Source organism: Eretmochelys imbricata, chromosome 1 (assembly GCF_965152235.1).
Source record: "Eretmochelys imbricata isolate rEreImb1 chromosome 1, rEreImb1.hap1, whole genome shotgun sequence".
NCBI classification, from domain to species: domain Eukaryota; kingdom Metazoa; phylum Chordata; order Testudines; family Cheloniidae; genus Eretmochelys; species Eretmochelys imbricata.
In genome coordinates, this window is record NC_135572.1 from 313,271,704 (window position 1) to 313,287,304 (window position 15,601).

Below are 15,601 nucleotides of genomic sequence, written 5' to 3' on the forward strand. Positions count from 1 at the left end.
GGTGATGGCTAGTGGCGTTCTGTTACTTTCTTTATTGGGCCTGTCCTGTAGTAGGTGACATCTGGGTACTCTTCTGGCTCTGTCAATCTGTTTCTTCACTTCAGCAGGTGGGTATGTTAAAGGTGAAAAGGATTTTTTTTTTTTATAATTCCCTCATTCCCTCTCTAACTATATATCACAGCAGTAAGACCCCTGGCTTCTGAGCACTAATAGCTAATGCTGCTTCTTATTTTTTCACCTGATCCTCAGCACTATGCAGGACCACTGTTAGCAGTGGCAGATTCTGTGTGAACCAGGAGGCTGTGTGAACATTGGCTGATGGATACAGTTGAGCACCAAATCCTCAGCCCTTCTTCTATGCCCTTATCCATGAGGAGTAGGAGATAACCCTCATGTGCACACACTGCCCTTCTCATGGCAGGAAGGTCTTTTCCCAGTGCTGTGCAGAGATTAAACACTTTCCCCGTAAAATCGATGTACTTCTTGCCTTCTCCCACTGACTAGCCACTAACCAGTATGATTCTTTCTAGCAATTCCTGCCTCCATTGTAGCAAACAGGAAGCAAGTTTTACTGGTCAGTTATTCCATCTCTAGTGGCAGTAAAAGGAGAAGATGATAATAGCTTACATTTGTAATCCCAAGGCATTTTACAAATGCAAACCCGTATAGAAACTCTAGACAGGAATCACTTAACCTGCCACTGAAATGCAGCCATCTCTGGGGTACAATGCAGCAGTTATTCTGACAGCTCACAATAACACTTCATGGCAGATTAGGAGAGAAAAATGAACAATATTATGTTCATTTGAAAGAGCAGGATGGTTACTTTAAGTAAACAGAACATAAATCAAGTTGGAATCTGATCGAGACACCATAATTAACACCCTCAATCTTATGAAAAATGCTGTAGGATCTTTAATATTCCCAAATGGTTGTGGTTATTATTATTTATTTGTATTACCATAGTGCCCAGAAGCCCTAGTCATGGACCTACTGTGCGAGGGGCCTCACAAACACAGAACAAAAAGACAGTCCCTGCCCCAGAGAGCATAATCTTAAATTTCTACTTTTCTTGCCTCAGCTGAAAGAAGCCAGTCATTTTATAGCATACTGTAAAGGTCCAAGCAGGATAACGTATTGCTATATTTTTCAGAATATACTTGGAATGGAAACTTAAACTCCAAAATGGTGGGACAGTTTTGCACTGCTGAGACTTATGGATCTGGGTATGGGAGAATTCCCCACCATGTAGACAAATCCTTGGATGGCTTTAGAACCTGGGTAGCAGCACCTTTCGCATCCCATTCCTGACTGCTGGTGCAAGGGCCTTGGCCAAGGAAAACGCGAAAAGGCTGAAGCTCCCTTATTGCCTGACAGTCCCTGGTGGCCCTAATTCATGTTGCTATCCTAATTTAGAATCGGGGGATCACAAAGGTGGCTTCAGGTCACCTTTGTGCACATGAATATCCAAGCTATGTTGAATACTCCATGGCCACACTTAAAGAGTGGCGATTTAATTTAATGATCAAGTTAGGAAAAGGAATAGAAAATGGAACATGTATCAATTGTCAGGTTTGCGATGTAAGAAAAGGGATTAACAGGTGCATCAAAACACCCATTATAATATTAAAACTGTAATATGGCTTAACATACAATATCACTGGAATTTCATGCACACACACTGTCCTGCATTAGCTAAAAGACTAGCAAGGGAGATTTAGGTTTGATATTAGGAAAAACTTTGTAACTGTAAGGATAGTTGAGCTCTGGAATAGGCTTCCAACGATGGTTGTGGAACCCCCATCACTGGAGGTTTTTAAGAACACATTGGCCAAACATCTGTCTGGGATGGTCTAGGTTACTTAGTTCTACCTCAGTGCAGGGGGCTAGACTCAATGATCTCTCGAGTCCTCTTTCACCGCCTGTATTTCTATGATTCCATGAATCATGCAGCAATAATATGTTAGCGGTAATAATGTTACGCAAATAATATGAATATACACCATCATATTCAGCCTTAATTCTGACTGAAATAGCATCAAATATCTTCTTAATGAAATTTAGATAACAACATTTAGCAGTTTGCAACACAGGAAAGCTAACAATGCCACATTGCTAATATATGTTGCAATTGGCCTCAGAGCTTCTGCAGGATTTCAGTAATGAGTGTCTCCCTCTTTAGAATAAGAAAAAAATAAGTTGTACTGATGACACTAAAAACTGAGTAATTGTCTGAATTCTTTGGAAAGTAATCTGCTGAATATGAGCTTCCAAGTGCAATACTGTGGCAAAAATGACTAATGCAATCCTTGGAGGCATAAACAAGGGAATTTCGAGTAGGAGTAGAGATGATATTTTACCTCTGCATTTGGAACTGGTGAAACCTATATTGGAATACTGTGTCCAGCTCTGGTGTCCACAATTTAAAAGTGTGTTGATACATTGGAGAAGGGTTCAGAGAAGAGCCACAAGAAAGATTAAAGGATTGGAAAAATTGTGATCGAGTGAAAGAGCTCAATGTACTTAGTTTAACAACGAGAATGCTAAGGGGTGACTTGATTACAGCATTTAAGTACCAATATGGGAAACAAATATTGATAATGGGTTCTTCAGCAGACAAAGGTATAAGATGCTCCAGTGGCTGGAAGTTGATGCTAGACAAATCCAGACAGGAAATAAGGTGAACATTTTTAACAGAGAGGAATTAACTTTTGGAACAATTTACCAAGGGTTGTGGTGAAGTCTCCAATTTACCAAGGGTTGTGGTAAATCAAGATTGGATGTTTTTCTAAGAGATCTTTTCTAGTTCAAACAGGAATTATTTGGGGGAAATTCTGTGGCCTATGTTACACAGGAAGTCAGACTAGATGATCACAGTGGTCCCTTCTGGCCTTGGATTCTATAAATCTAGGCAAGTTCCCAGCTGCACCATTAAGAATAGGCAGGGAACAACTTTACTGAGGATGGAAGGTGTAAATGATCCTCTGCATTTCTTTGTTTTCAAAATTTCCAGCTCAGATACTTGCAACCTAGCATCCTCAGAGCCAGTGCATATCCCAGAATGTTTTCTTCATCTTAGAATTAAAGTCTGAACTAGAAAAATGAGATTCAAAAGAGAACTCTTGAGGAAACAGAAAAAGATGGGAACGGTGCTGGAACATGGTGGGGGGGATTGCTGACTTAGGCATAGAAGATATAGGGTGTCCAGGATCCACCTGTAACCTGATACAGCTTTATTTATGGCAGATATTGAGTTTCCACATGCAGTCATTCACTCCTCCATGTTCTATTTATTTTTCCCTGCGAGAGGTAAAGTCTTTGCATGGGATACAAATATATTCAAGGCTGGCCTTGTAATTTCCCTTAAGTCCTTAAAATGGAACATTTTAAATAGTCCCAGATCCCAGTGCTTATGTACCAGTATGATACACACCTTAGAAATACCTACTCTAAATATATAAACCAGTTTGTATTGCACCATTCCAAAGTTCTTTTTAGCATTTCTGTAATATAAAGAGATTCATAAGAGAAAAGGCAAATGCAGTGACTCTTTCCCTGAGAATCGTTTCCATTAGGTAAACCCATCTGCTGTCCCTTACAAGTGGATTTGAACACAAAGTCACTGATTTTTCTTGGGTCCTTGGGGACTGAGGAAAATGGAAATGGCTAGCAAGCTTAGGTTGGCCACAGAATTTTGTGTTTCATATCAGCTTAGCAGTCATTAACCTCTCTAATCTCCAGTATCTGTTGGCAGCTTAAATCTGAATCTTTCTATTTGGAAAGGAGGTACATTCTTTAAACATCAGTGATGAAAAATGCACATACATTTTTCACCTCTCTTGTTGTCAGTGAGGTTCACCTAATTTCACTGATGTTAAGTGACTTCACATTACCCTGGGTTTCCCTTCGTAAAGAGTAACATCACTGGAGGTTCCTTTTTCAAAGGATTTATATGGCTTAAGACAGGGGTGGGCAAACTGTGGCCTGTGGGTCACATCTGGCCCACCAGCCAATTTAACCCAGCCCTCAAGCTCCTGCTGGGAAGCGGGTTCTGGGGCTTGTCCCGCTCCCAAGCTCCAGCCGGGGAGCAGGGTTGGGAGCCACTCTGTGCGGCTCCCGGAAGCAGCAGCATGTCTCCCCTCCGGCTCCGACGTTTAGGGGCAGCCAGGAGCTCTGTGCGCTGCCCCCACCCCAAGCACCGATCCAGCAGCTACCATTGGCCGGGAACTGCGGCCAATTTGAGCTGCAGGGGCGGTGCCTGCAGACAGGGAGGCACCTCCGCATAGGAGCTGGAGGGGGGACATGCCACTGCTTCTAGGAGCTGCTTGAGGTAAGCACCGCCTGGAGCCTGTACCCCTGAGCCCCTCCCACCCTCCAAACCCCTTGATCCCAGCCCGGAGCACCCTCCTTCACCCCAAACTCCTCATTCCCACCCAAGAGCCTGCACCTTCAGCCAGAGCCCTCACCCCCACCCCCCACCCCAAGCCTCTGCCCCAGCCTGGAGCCCCCTCCTCCACCCAGAACTCATTTCTGGCCCCACCCAAGAGCCCACACCCCCAGCCAGAGCCCTCACCCCCACCCCCTCCAACCCCAATTTCGTGAGAATTCATGGCCTGCCATACAATTTCCATACCCAGATGCGACCCTCGGGCCAAAAAGTTTGCCCACCCCTGGCTTAAGGTCTCTCTTAAAACAGTGTGCATTGCTGGAAGGCTTTTTCTCGGTTAATAGTTATTCTTGGCACTGGGCACCTTCTCCATTTTTGTTGTGTTTCAGTGACAATTCTACTTTCCTCTTACACCCACCACCAGCCCAATGGTGCCTGAGGCACGGGTGAAAATTTTTTTTGCTGAGTCTGGCAAACTGGTTCAGACACAAACACACACAGTGAGGGAAGTTTGACAGTCTTCGTATACTTGGGCTGACATGGGGTCTGTGAGAAGGAACAGGCTGGGCAAGCAGAGATTTTTCAATGTTCTTATTAGTACGAGAGAGAGAGAAAGAGCAGGTGAGGAGTCAGTGTCAACACCAGGAGATGAAATCAGGACAGGGAACAAAGAAAGCCATATAAATAATGATGATAATAACTAATGACATCAAAACTGAATTGGCAAGTCCTGAGCTGGGAATCTTGTTCTAAAGATCTGTTCTATTGGATCATATCACTGTTATCCTCATCTTCCTTCCCCACTGCCCTTCTATGCTTTGTACTGCTCATCTCTTGAATCAGAGATGGTCAAAAATTTAAAATTTCAGCAAAGTATTTGCGATATTTTTTAATGTTTTGCAGAAAAATGTTATTTTTCAACAAGCTGGTAGGGTGGTTGAAATTCTTCTGCATTTTTCAACCATCTCTCTCTTAAATTAGGTTGCAAGGACTGTTTCTGCTACCTAGCACCATAGAGTTCTGTCGCTGACAGGGCCTTTTGACGCTGATGAACTACATATAAAACATAAGGTTTTTCCTTTTCTAAAAATAGTTGTATCTCCAGTTTCTTGCAGGCATCATTGAATAGGTGGGGCTGCAGGAGGGATTTGAGTGGGAAAGGGTAGTGTCATTTAGGACTAGCTCAGAGAGAGTCCTCCTCCTGAAGACCCACTTCTCCTGTGACACCTGTAAGAAATTAGCCATCCAATAATGGCAGGAAGCGAGCCAACAGAGGATCATCTATGTAACTAACTAGAAAATAGAAGTCTGGTCTACACAGCGTTGCCCCAATTTTTACAAGCCAGGTTTAAATCAATTTAAGATTGTCCACACCAATATAACTAAACCAATTTACAAAATGATTTTACTTTAAGTATTTCTAGTTTTGTGTGTTGACAAGTCCTTAGCAAGATATGGCCAGTCATCACCTGAATACCCCTTCCACCTTCTCTTTTCTGATTGTCTTTTTAATTTGTCTTCAGAGTAGAGACAATGCCTCCCTGTATGTTTGTGCACCACCTAATATGTTGTAGAAATAAATAATACAAATAAATTAATATGCCACACAAGAAATTCATGTATTCTGCATGTATCATGTATATTACAGAAAAGCTATTCCAGAAACATTCTGGAGAGATTTTAAACAATTTAGTGCAACTTTTTAAAAAAATTTCTTCACCCATAAAGCTGGACTTCTTAATTAGCATCCGTCCAATTCTACAGGCATCAGAGGGAGTCGTGACAAGTTGCAAGATTACCTAAAATAGCTTTTCTGTGCCTGTAAAGATCACAACTTCAAAGTCCAGTATCTTGGAACTTACTAAGGCTAGTGCTGTACATCTTGCTGGGAAGCTGAAATCTCCCTTATTCCAGTGGTATAAAGCTCTTATATTGTAGATTACATGTTTGTAAGACTTTACTGTCACTGGTGCAGGACTGAATATTGCCTGTTATGGGACTCGGGTGTAATTTTACAGGGAAATTGCACATTTGGGAGAAAGGAAGAAACATTTCTCAGGTTGTTTGTTTGGGGGTTTGTTATTTTGGGGTGGAGGGGAGTTATAAGAAGATAGCTGTTTGAAGCTGCTCAGCCATTTGGAATTTTAGAAGTAGTCTCAATAGAGGAGGATTAGTGGTCAGAGGACAACTGATGCAATCAAATAAATTATATATATTCATTCATGGTAATGAAGTAGCAAGAGTCTGTACTTGACTTCGTGATTACACTATCTCTGTACATAGAAATGAAGTTAATCATGAACTGACAGCCCTTTGGGAAAGGTGCCCTCTTTACCTTTGAGTTCGTACAGCACTTAACAGAAATGGGCCCTGATTCTGATGAGGTCCACAGGCATTACAACAGTACAAATAATAATTTGCATTTTAGCCTCACAAATGCTGATTAAGAGGCATACTTCCATATGTATACATGGTGAATTACACATTGCTAGACAAAATGTGGCTTCATTAAATAACAATGCAAACCCAGACCAAGCTGGGAAAGGCACACTGTTTCAACGCTGGATTGCCACTTTCACTTGCTGATTTTAGTAGTATTATTGTTTACATTTATGTTGTGGTAGCATTAAAGGCCAACCAGTTCAGGGTCCCATTGTCCTAATCGCTGTAGAGAAAATGACAGTCCCTGCCCCAAACCGCTTACAATCTAAAAGACAAAACATAACATGAGATAACAGCTTGGTCAGGGTGCGGGTGGGGAGTCAAGAGTAAGAAAAACAGTAGGATGGCTGTTGAGTTGTTATAGGTGGGGCTGGTAGCACCATCTGTTGTTAAGATTGCCTGACAGCTCCCATTATGACACACTTTTTTAGTGGCTCATAATTTGGCCAAACTGTGACCGTTTTGGCTGAAATTTTCCATGCCAGTTGTCTGCCTTAGGCCAAATTTTGTTGGAAAGTTTCAGCCAAAATGTTACAGCCATTTTTGAGAACAAGGCTAAAGAATAATACATGGTTTTTCAATGTTGAAAAAAGTTCTGGCTACCTTTTCTTTGAGAATATCTAGTGTCCATGCTGTAGAGCAAGGTCTTGAAATTTGGCATGGGGTATGGCCTTTGTGTCATGGATGTGCCTTTTGCTTTGCCTGTGAAAGTCTTCCCAAATTTGGCCAAATTATAAGCCTCTGAAAAAATCAGTTCACACATGCTCAGTGGAGACTTATTAGAATTTAGAGGCTAAAATCTCCAGAGATTCTGTCTTCAATGGGCATGCTAGAGCCTCTCACAGTTCATAGTGCTGAGCAGACTGTGCATGTACCATCCCTACGTAGTAACTGAGAGATGTTCTATATCCCTGGGCTAGATGGATGCACTCAGATTTTCCCTGAATTTGGCTGCTTCAGGCTCGGGCTGGGCACCAGTACTGAGAGCAGGGAGCCTGTCTCTCCTGTGCTTTCGATGGTCCCCTTGCTGGCAACCAGGCACCATGGAAGAGTAACACCCTGACTGGGAGAAGGGAAAGGAGTAAATTGGGACAAGGAGCCTGGTGAGGCTAGTACTGAAATGGGTGTGGGAAGAGAGCTGTGACTGGAAGTTGGGAGTGGGGGGTGGGACTAGTTGGATAAGGAGATTGGGGCTGAGACCCAGAGGGGATGAAAAGAAAGATGGGACTGGTAGGGCAAATGGACTGGAACTGGGAGCCGCAAGAGGGGAGAGGAAGCTGGAATAAACTGGGCAAGGAGAATGGGACTGTGAGTCAGGGAGAGAGACTGGGACATGGTGAGGGAAAGGGGAGGTGAGATTGAGAGCCAGTTGGAACACCAAGATGAGATGAAACGCTAGGGGGAGGAAGAAAACTGGACAAGAATATTAGGACTAGCAACAAGTGGGTTGGGATGGGGAGAGTGGGAGACATCAGACAGATCTGATGACGAGCTGGGGTGTGGAAGGAGAACTGGGACTTGTGGAGTAAAGAGACTGCAGCATGTCACTAAAACAAAACTTTTCACAAGAGGCCACTAACATAACATGTATAACATAACATAAGAACGGCCATACTGGGTCAGACCAAAGGTCCATCTAGCCCCGTATCCTGTCTTCCGACTGTGGCCAATGCCAGGTACCCCAGAGGGAATGAACAGAACAGGTAATCATCAAGTGATCCATCCCCTGTCACCCATTCCTAGACTCTGGCAAACAGAAGCTAGGGCCACCATCTCTGCCCAACATGGCTAATAGCCATTGAATCAAGATAATGCTTTGTAGTTAATGCAGACATGCTCCTTCCTGCTAAAAGGTGGAATCTTTGCTTTGAAATATGCAGTAACATCATTTTAAGGGAACAGGTAAGAAACATTTCTGATTTCTCTGCAGCCCTGAGCCATCCCATCTCTCATGACTGATGAGTTTGGATTCAACTTTTCATTCCACTCTCTGTGCAGCCATTGATTCCTTTGACTCCCCTCCCACACCAAAATATCCATCCCATTAAATGTTTGCTTCCAAAGCAGTCCACCTGCTGCTCTCATATGTGCAGTTGAAAGTCTCTAGGTAAAATCCAGGTATCACACAGACTTCCTCCACTGCAAATTCATCCTCCCCTCCTTCAGCACTGTTGTCTACATCAAAAACAGCACTACTTCTCCTCCTGGAATTACCTACTTATTCACCTTTTCCCGTTTTTTACTCCCCTTTCTTCATCTGCCCAGGTCCTACCTGATTTTTGCAAGCAGAAGATTTATAAGATCTATGATGGCTTCCCTGCAATAGCTCCCCCCGTCCCCGCTTCTTCTCCTTCCCCTCTGATCCCTCCTCTTCCTTTCCTTCTTACCCCTTGCTGACTCTGACATCACTTTTGTTTCCTCTGCACCTGTCCCCTCAACCCCATCCCTTTGGGGTTATTGACCCACCACCCGAACTCTCACTTACTCTCGCCCTCAATCTTTTCCTCTCTTCTGCCTCCTATTTGCTCTGCATACAAGCAGGGCCTATTATCCTCCATTCTCAAAACAGCCCATGAAAATGACTGTGCAAGGATTATGCCCCCTACACCCATTTCACCTTGGTCTCTGACTTGCCCCTTAGTGAGTGCCTGTTCAGCTCTTTCCACTCCCTCTGGCCTGCGGTGGATTCTGCAATCCTTGTCCTTCCAGACCAAAGCCAGGGTAGGTGTCTGCATTCCCAGCCCCTTTTTAATGAGACAAGCACCTCTGGGTGTGGGGCAGGGCACTGGCTTGATTGTCTTTTCGAAGGCAGATGACCTTCTGTGTGTGACACACAACAGCTGTTTCTTCAAAAACAAGATACTTAAATAGTAGAGTAAAAGCACAGAGTAAAAAGGAGATTTACAGACAAAACAAAGTTAATCACATATCTCTCTTGTTTAGGACTGATCTTTGCTATAAGCTTACCAGGCAGGCTGTCCACCTTCAGTTACCTCAGAAAGAGTATGTTTCTAGTCCATCATGCTGGGCTCCCTTGTCATGCACCTCTGGCTTATGTTTATCAACCTTTTGTCATCAACTTGTCTTCCTGGTGAATGCATTTCCCTACTCCCACCAAAACCAGTCTGCTCACCACTCCCAGGTTCCGATATAGACCATCAAATAGCTCCATGTATTATAGCCGTTCTTAAACCAAGACTTTATTGCTTTCTCTATCTGTGAGGATGTTCTCAGAGTGCAGACAACCACCATGCAACATACATATTCAGGTGTGGGATATAGAAATTATATTTTGGTATCAGATCATAATAGTCCATTAAAACAGGAACATCTATCATCTGGGAGTCACAGTAACTTCTCCATCTCTCTCTACCATCCCATAGTAACATGGCCTTACCAAATTCACAATCCATTTTTATAAATTTCACAGTCATAGCATTTAAAAAATCTTGAATTTCACGCAAAAATTTTCTTTTTGCGAATACAGACTAACACGGCTGTTACTCTGAAACTTGAATTTCACGGTTTCAGATATTTAAATCTTAAATTACACGGGGTTGTAACAAAGCATGAATATGTATTTTAAAATGGTAAAATATAAACATGTAAAGCCTTTGAGTCAATGTTTCTCAAACTGGGGTTCCGACGCTAAAGGAGGTCAGAAGGCTATTGTAAAGGTGTCATGGTATTGCCACCTTACTTCCATGCTTCCTTCAGAACTGGACGGCCGGAGAGCGGTGGCTGCTGGCTAGGCGCCCCGCTCTGAAGGCAGCACTGCCATCAGCAGCAGCACAGAAGTGAGAATGGCATATTATGGTGCCCAACTCTGAAGGCAGCACAGAAGTAAGGGTGGTAATACCGCAACCCTCTAAAATAGCCTTGCCGACCCTGTTTTGGGTTGGGACCACCAGTTTGAGAAACACTGCCTATAGTATAGGGTAAAAGTACACAAAAGATCAGATTTCACAAGGGAGACTAGATTTCATGGTCTGTGATGCGTTTTTCATGGCCATGAATTTGGTAGGGCCCTATATATTAGCAATAGCAGTAGTATAACTCGTCTGAAAATTTCAAAGTTTTTGAAATTGTGTCAAAGAACATGGAGGAAATTCTGCAGAAATGTTTGCAATTTTTCTCTTCCCTTCGCTGATAGCTCTAATTATTCCTTGTTTCTGGTAATACCCACAACATGCTAGGTGCTCTGCAAACAGAAAGGCAAGATTAAATGGTCCATTTGCAACTGCTGCATTAACTTCATCTCCTCTAACGCACTTCTGCATCCCCTCCAATCTGGCTTCCACCCTCTCCATTCTACTGTGAATACATTTACCAGATGCTCAGACTTCCTCTTCCTCCCCAAGCCTCAGGGCCTTCACTGCATCCTTTCTGTTGCCTTCTTTACTGTTGATCATTCCTTTCCTCTTGATGCCTTATCCTTCCTTTGTTTCATAGCCATGTTCTCTCATGGTTCTCCTCTTGCCTCCCTTGCTGCTCTTTCAGTAACTTCTCTGGAAGCTCCTCATCCTCCTTTTTCTGCAGGTTTCTCTTTTAGTATGTTCCTCTTCTCCCCCTGCACCTTATCTCTTGCCTACCTTCTCTGCTCACCTGGTTTCTACAATCCTCTACATATGGATGATTCAGAAGTCTATATCTCAATGCTTGCTCTGTGCCATTCCATCCAGTCCCACACATCTGCCTCTCCAATATATTGCCTTGGAGGGCCTACTGCCAGCTCAACATGACGAAAACAGAGCTCAATAATTTATCTCCTACACCCTTCACTTTTCTGCCTTTTTCCTTGCTTTCTATCTCTCAGGCTTGCAATCTTGGTGTCGCCTCTAATTCCCTTCTCGCCACACATCCAGTCTGTCCTAAATCTGGTGGTTTCTTTTAATATAATCTTAAAAGGTCTCCCTTTCTTTCTATCCTGATGGCTAATGCGCTTCTGAAGCCATTGTTATTTCCCTCTTCCTTCATGATACCCAAATAATTCTCTTCTAATCCATCCAACACTGAAGCCAACATTATCTTTGCCTTTGGATCTGACCATGTCATCCCACTCTTTAAATCAGCCCACTGGCATTGCCTGTTTTATCAAGTTTAAAGTTCTCATCCTAGCCTTCAGGAGCCTGCCTATCTCCACTGCAGTCTAGAACTGGAATCTTGTCTCCCATTGGTGTTCAGTGTTCTCCCTCACGCACATCACTGGGCCGTGATGACACCTTCATTTCCTTCTGCCACTCCCATCTTCATACCTTTTTCTACGCCACTCCTTAGGTATGGAATACACTCCCTGTATCCATGTGCTAGCTCCCCCCGCCACGCGCACGCATACAAGTACATTTTTATTAAAGTATTTCTAAAGATTCCCTTCTTCTACAACACCCACAAATAATCTAATATTTTCCATTTTTTTCTAAGAGGGTCGGGGGGTTAAGAGGTTTCTCCAAGATATCTCCCTCCTCTAGATCTCCGAGTGGATCTTGTCTATCTGTGTTCAAGACTGTAAACTTTCTGTGGAGAGCACTTTCTTGATAACTGAATCATAGAATCATAGAATATCAGGGTTGGAAGGGACCCCTGAAGGTCATCTAGTCCAACCCCCTGCTCGAAGCAGGACCAATTCCCAGTTAAATCATCCCAGCCAGGGCTTTGTCAAGCCTGACCTTAAAAACTTCCAAGGTAGGAGATTCCACCACCTCCCTAGGCAACGCATTCCAGTGTTTCACCACCCTCTTAGTGAAAAAGTTTTTCCTAATATCCAATCTAAACCTCCCCCACTGTAACTTGAGACCATTACTCCTCGTTCTGTCATCTGCTACCATTGAGAACAGTCTAGAGCCATCCTCTTTGGAACCCCCTTTCAGGTAGTTGAAAGCAGCTATCAAATCCCCCCTCATTCTTCTCTTCTGCAGGCTAAACAATCCCAGCTCCCTCAGCCTCTCCTCATAAGTCATGTGTTCTAGACCCCTAATCATTTTTGTTGCCCTTCGCTGGACTCTCTCCAATTTATCCACATCCTTCTTGTAGTGTGGGGCCCAAAACTGGACACAGTACTCCAGATGAGGCCTCACCAATGTCGAATAGAGGGGGACGATCACGTCCCTCGATCTGCTCGCTATGCCCCTACTTATACATCTCAAAATGCCATTGGCCTTCTTGGCAACAAGGGCACACTGCTGACTCATATCCAGCTTCTCATCCACTGTCACCCCTAGGTCCTTTTCCGCAGAACTGCTGCCTAGCCATTCGGTCCCTAGTCTGTAGCGGTGCATTGGATTCTTCCGTCCTAAGTGCAGGACCCTGCACTTATCCTTATTGAACCTCATCAGATTTCTTTTGGCCCAATCCTCCAATTTGTCTAGGTCCTTCTGTATCCTATCCCTCCCCTCCAGCGTATCTACTACTCCTCCCAGTTTAGTATCGTCCGCAAATTTGCTGAGAGTGCAATCCACACCATCCTCCAGATCATTTATGAAGATATTGAACAAAACCGGCCCCTGGACCGACCCCTGGGGCACTCCACTTGACACCGGCTGCCAACTAGACATGGAGCCATTGATCACTACCCGTTGAGCCCGACAATCTAGCCTGCTTTCTACCCACCTTATAGTGCATTCATCCAGCCCATACTTCCTTAACTTGCTGACAAGAATACTGTGGGAGACTGTGTCAAAAGCTTTGCTAAAGTCAAGAAACAATACATCCACTGCTTTCCCTTCATCCATAGAACCAGTAATCTCATGATAAAAGGCAATTAGATTAGTCAGGCATGACCTTCCCTTGGTGAATCCATGCTGGCTGTTCCTGATTACTTTCCTCTCATGCAAGTACTTCAAGATTGATTCTTTGAGGACCTGCTCCATGATTTTTCCAGGGACTGAGGTGAGGCTGACTGGCCTGTAGTTCCCAGGATCCTCCTTCTTCCCTTTTTTAAAGATTGGCACTACATTAGCCTTTTTCCAGTCATCCGGGACTTCCCCGGTTCGCCACGAGTTTTCAAAGATAATGGCCAATGGCTCTGCAATCACAGCCGCCAATTCCTTCAGCACTCTCGGATGCAACTCGTCCGGCCCCATGGACTTGTGCACGTCCAGCTTTTCTAAATAGTCCCTAACCACCTCTATCTCCACAGAGGGCTGGCCATCTCTTCCCCATTTTGTGATGCCCAGCGCAGCAGTCTGGGAGCTGACCTTGCTAGGAGGCTCGTACAGGGCTGAGCAGACTGTTGGCACTTGCAGAAGAAGAAACATTTATGCATACTCGTAACTCACCCTTTCGGGCAGTGCAGTGTTATGTGCTGCTCAGCATCCTAGAAGTAGCACATTGGTTGTTTATTCCTTTGCTTTCGTCTTGAGCAGACAAGTCATTGGGGAATCAAAAGCAGGTCTCAAAGAAGAACAAGTCATTGTTTAAGAACAAGCTCAACTTTGTAATCCTGATCTAAGTTTCATTAAGGCATTATAACTGAAGTTTGGAGAGAAAGGTAGGTCAGAGTTCCCCTTTTCCCCAGTGCTAAAAACACTGGGTTAATGCAGTTTCAGAAGACCAAGAAGCAGGTTGTGGAAAGTTTTTTGCCTTCTTCCTTGAAGGTGAACCCAGGTCCTGGCATAGAGCCATTTTGCTCTACAGCAAAGAAGAAAGAGTAAGTTACTTGAGGTTGGCTATGTAAAGAAAGGGAAAGACTACCTGTCGTTCCTTTCATGGTAAAGCAGGCTGGGAAAGGAGAGGAGTCTGGGTCCTTTAAAATACAGATTATATATTTCCCTCTCTTTCTCCCAGTTGTTAGGCAGGTAGCACCAAGGGAGAAGGAGTCATGTGCTGGTCTGAGAGTCACCCAGCAGGTGAAACCCATGGGGAACGTAGATAGAGGCTCAGAGAAGCTCATCCATTTGGACAGATTTGAGGCTTTAACTACTGCTGTATCATAGACATTCTTGGGATTTCTGTCACTTTTTATTTTGGGGAACTTGTCTGTGTGTTAGACATTGGTATGTCCCATGTTGCAATAAACAATTTGGCCTACATTTCTGAAGTGATTTTGGGTGCCCAGCTTGAATGATGAACACCCGTCCTCTGGAAATCAGGTTGCTTTCAGGTGTTTCATGTTGGGCACCCAAAAATTGAGGCACCCAAAATCACTGTCCATCTCTGTCCTCCTTTATCTCACCATGGAAGTAGAACATCCTGACACTGATGCAAACTTTACAACATTCATATCCGTAATAATACACTGATTGTAAGGAAATAGTTTTATAAAGACCTTGTGTATGAGATTAAAATTATTGCCCATTTCTTTGGAGAGAGGCTAGATTCTTTAATATGCAAACTAGATACCATTAACTTAGGTTTGAACTTAGGTTTGAACACAGACAGGGAATGGCTCGCTCATTACACTAATTGAATCTACTTCCCCATGTTAAATAAGCTCACACCTTTGTGTCAACTGTCTGAAATGGGCCATCTTGATTATCACTTAAAAAGTTTTTTTTTCCCCTGCTGATAATAGCTCCTCTTAATTAATTAGCCTGGGGTACTTCCATCTTTTTATGTTTTTATGTTTTATGTTTTTATGTTCTCTGTATGTATAAATATCTTCTTACTATATGTTCCATTCTATGCATCTGATGAAGTGGGCTGTAGCCCACAAAAGCTTATGCTCAAATAAATTGGTTTGTCTCTAAGTTGCCACAAGTACTCCTGTTCTTTTTGCTGATACAGACTAACACGGCTGCTACTCTGAAAGCTAGATTTTTTAAGCACCTCATTGCT

General features: G+C 43.6%; 1 protein-coding gene across 7 annotated transcripts in view; it reads left to right on the forward strand.

Annotated features, from left to right (window-relative positions):
- The window catches only part of ST7 (suppression of tumorigenicity 7), a 234,325-nt gene that overhangs the window by 189,555 nt on the left and 29,169 nt on the right, over positions 1-15,601 (forward strand). The window lies entirely within an intron of this gene.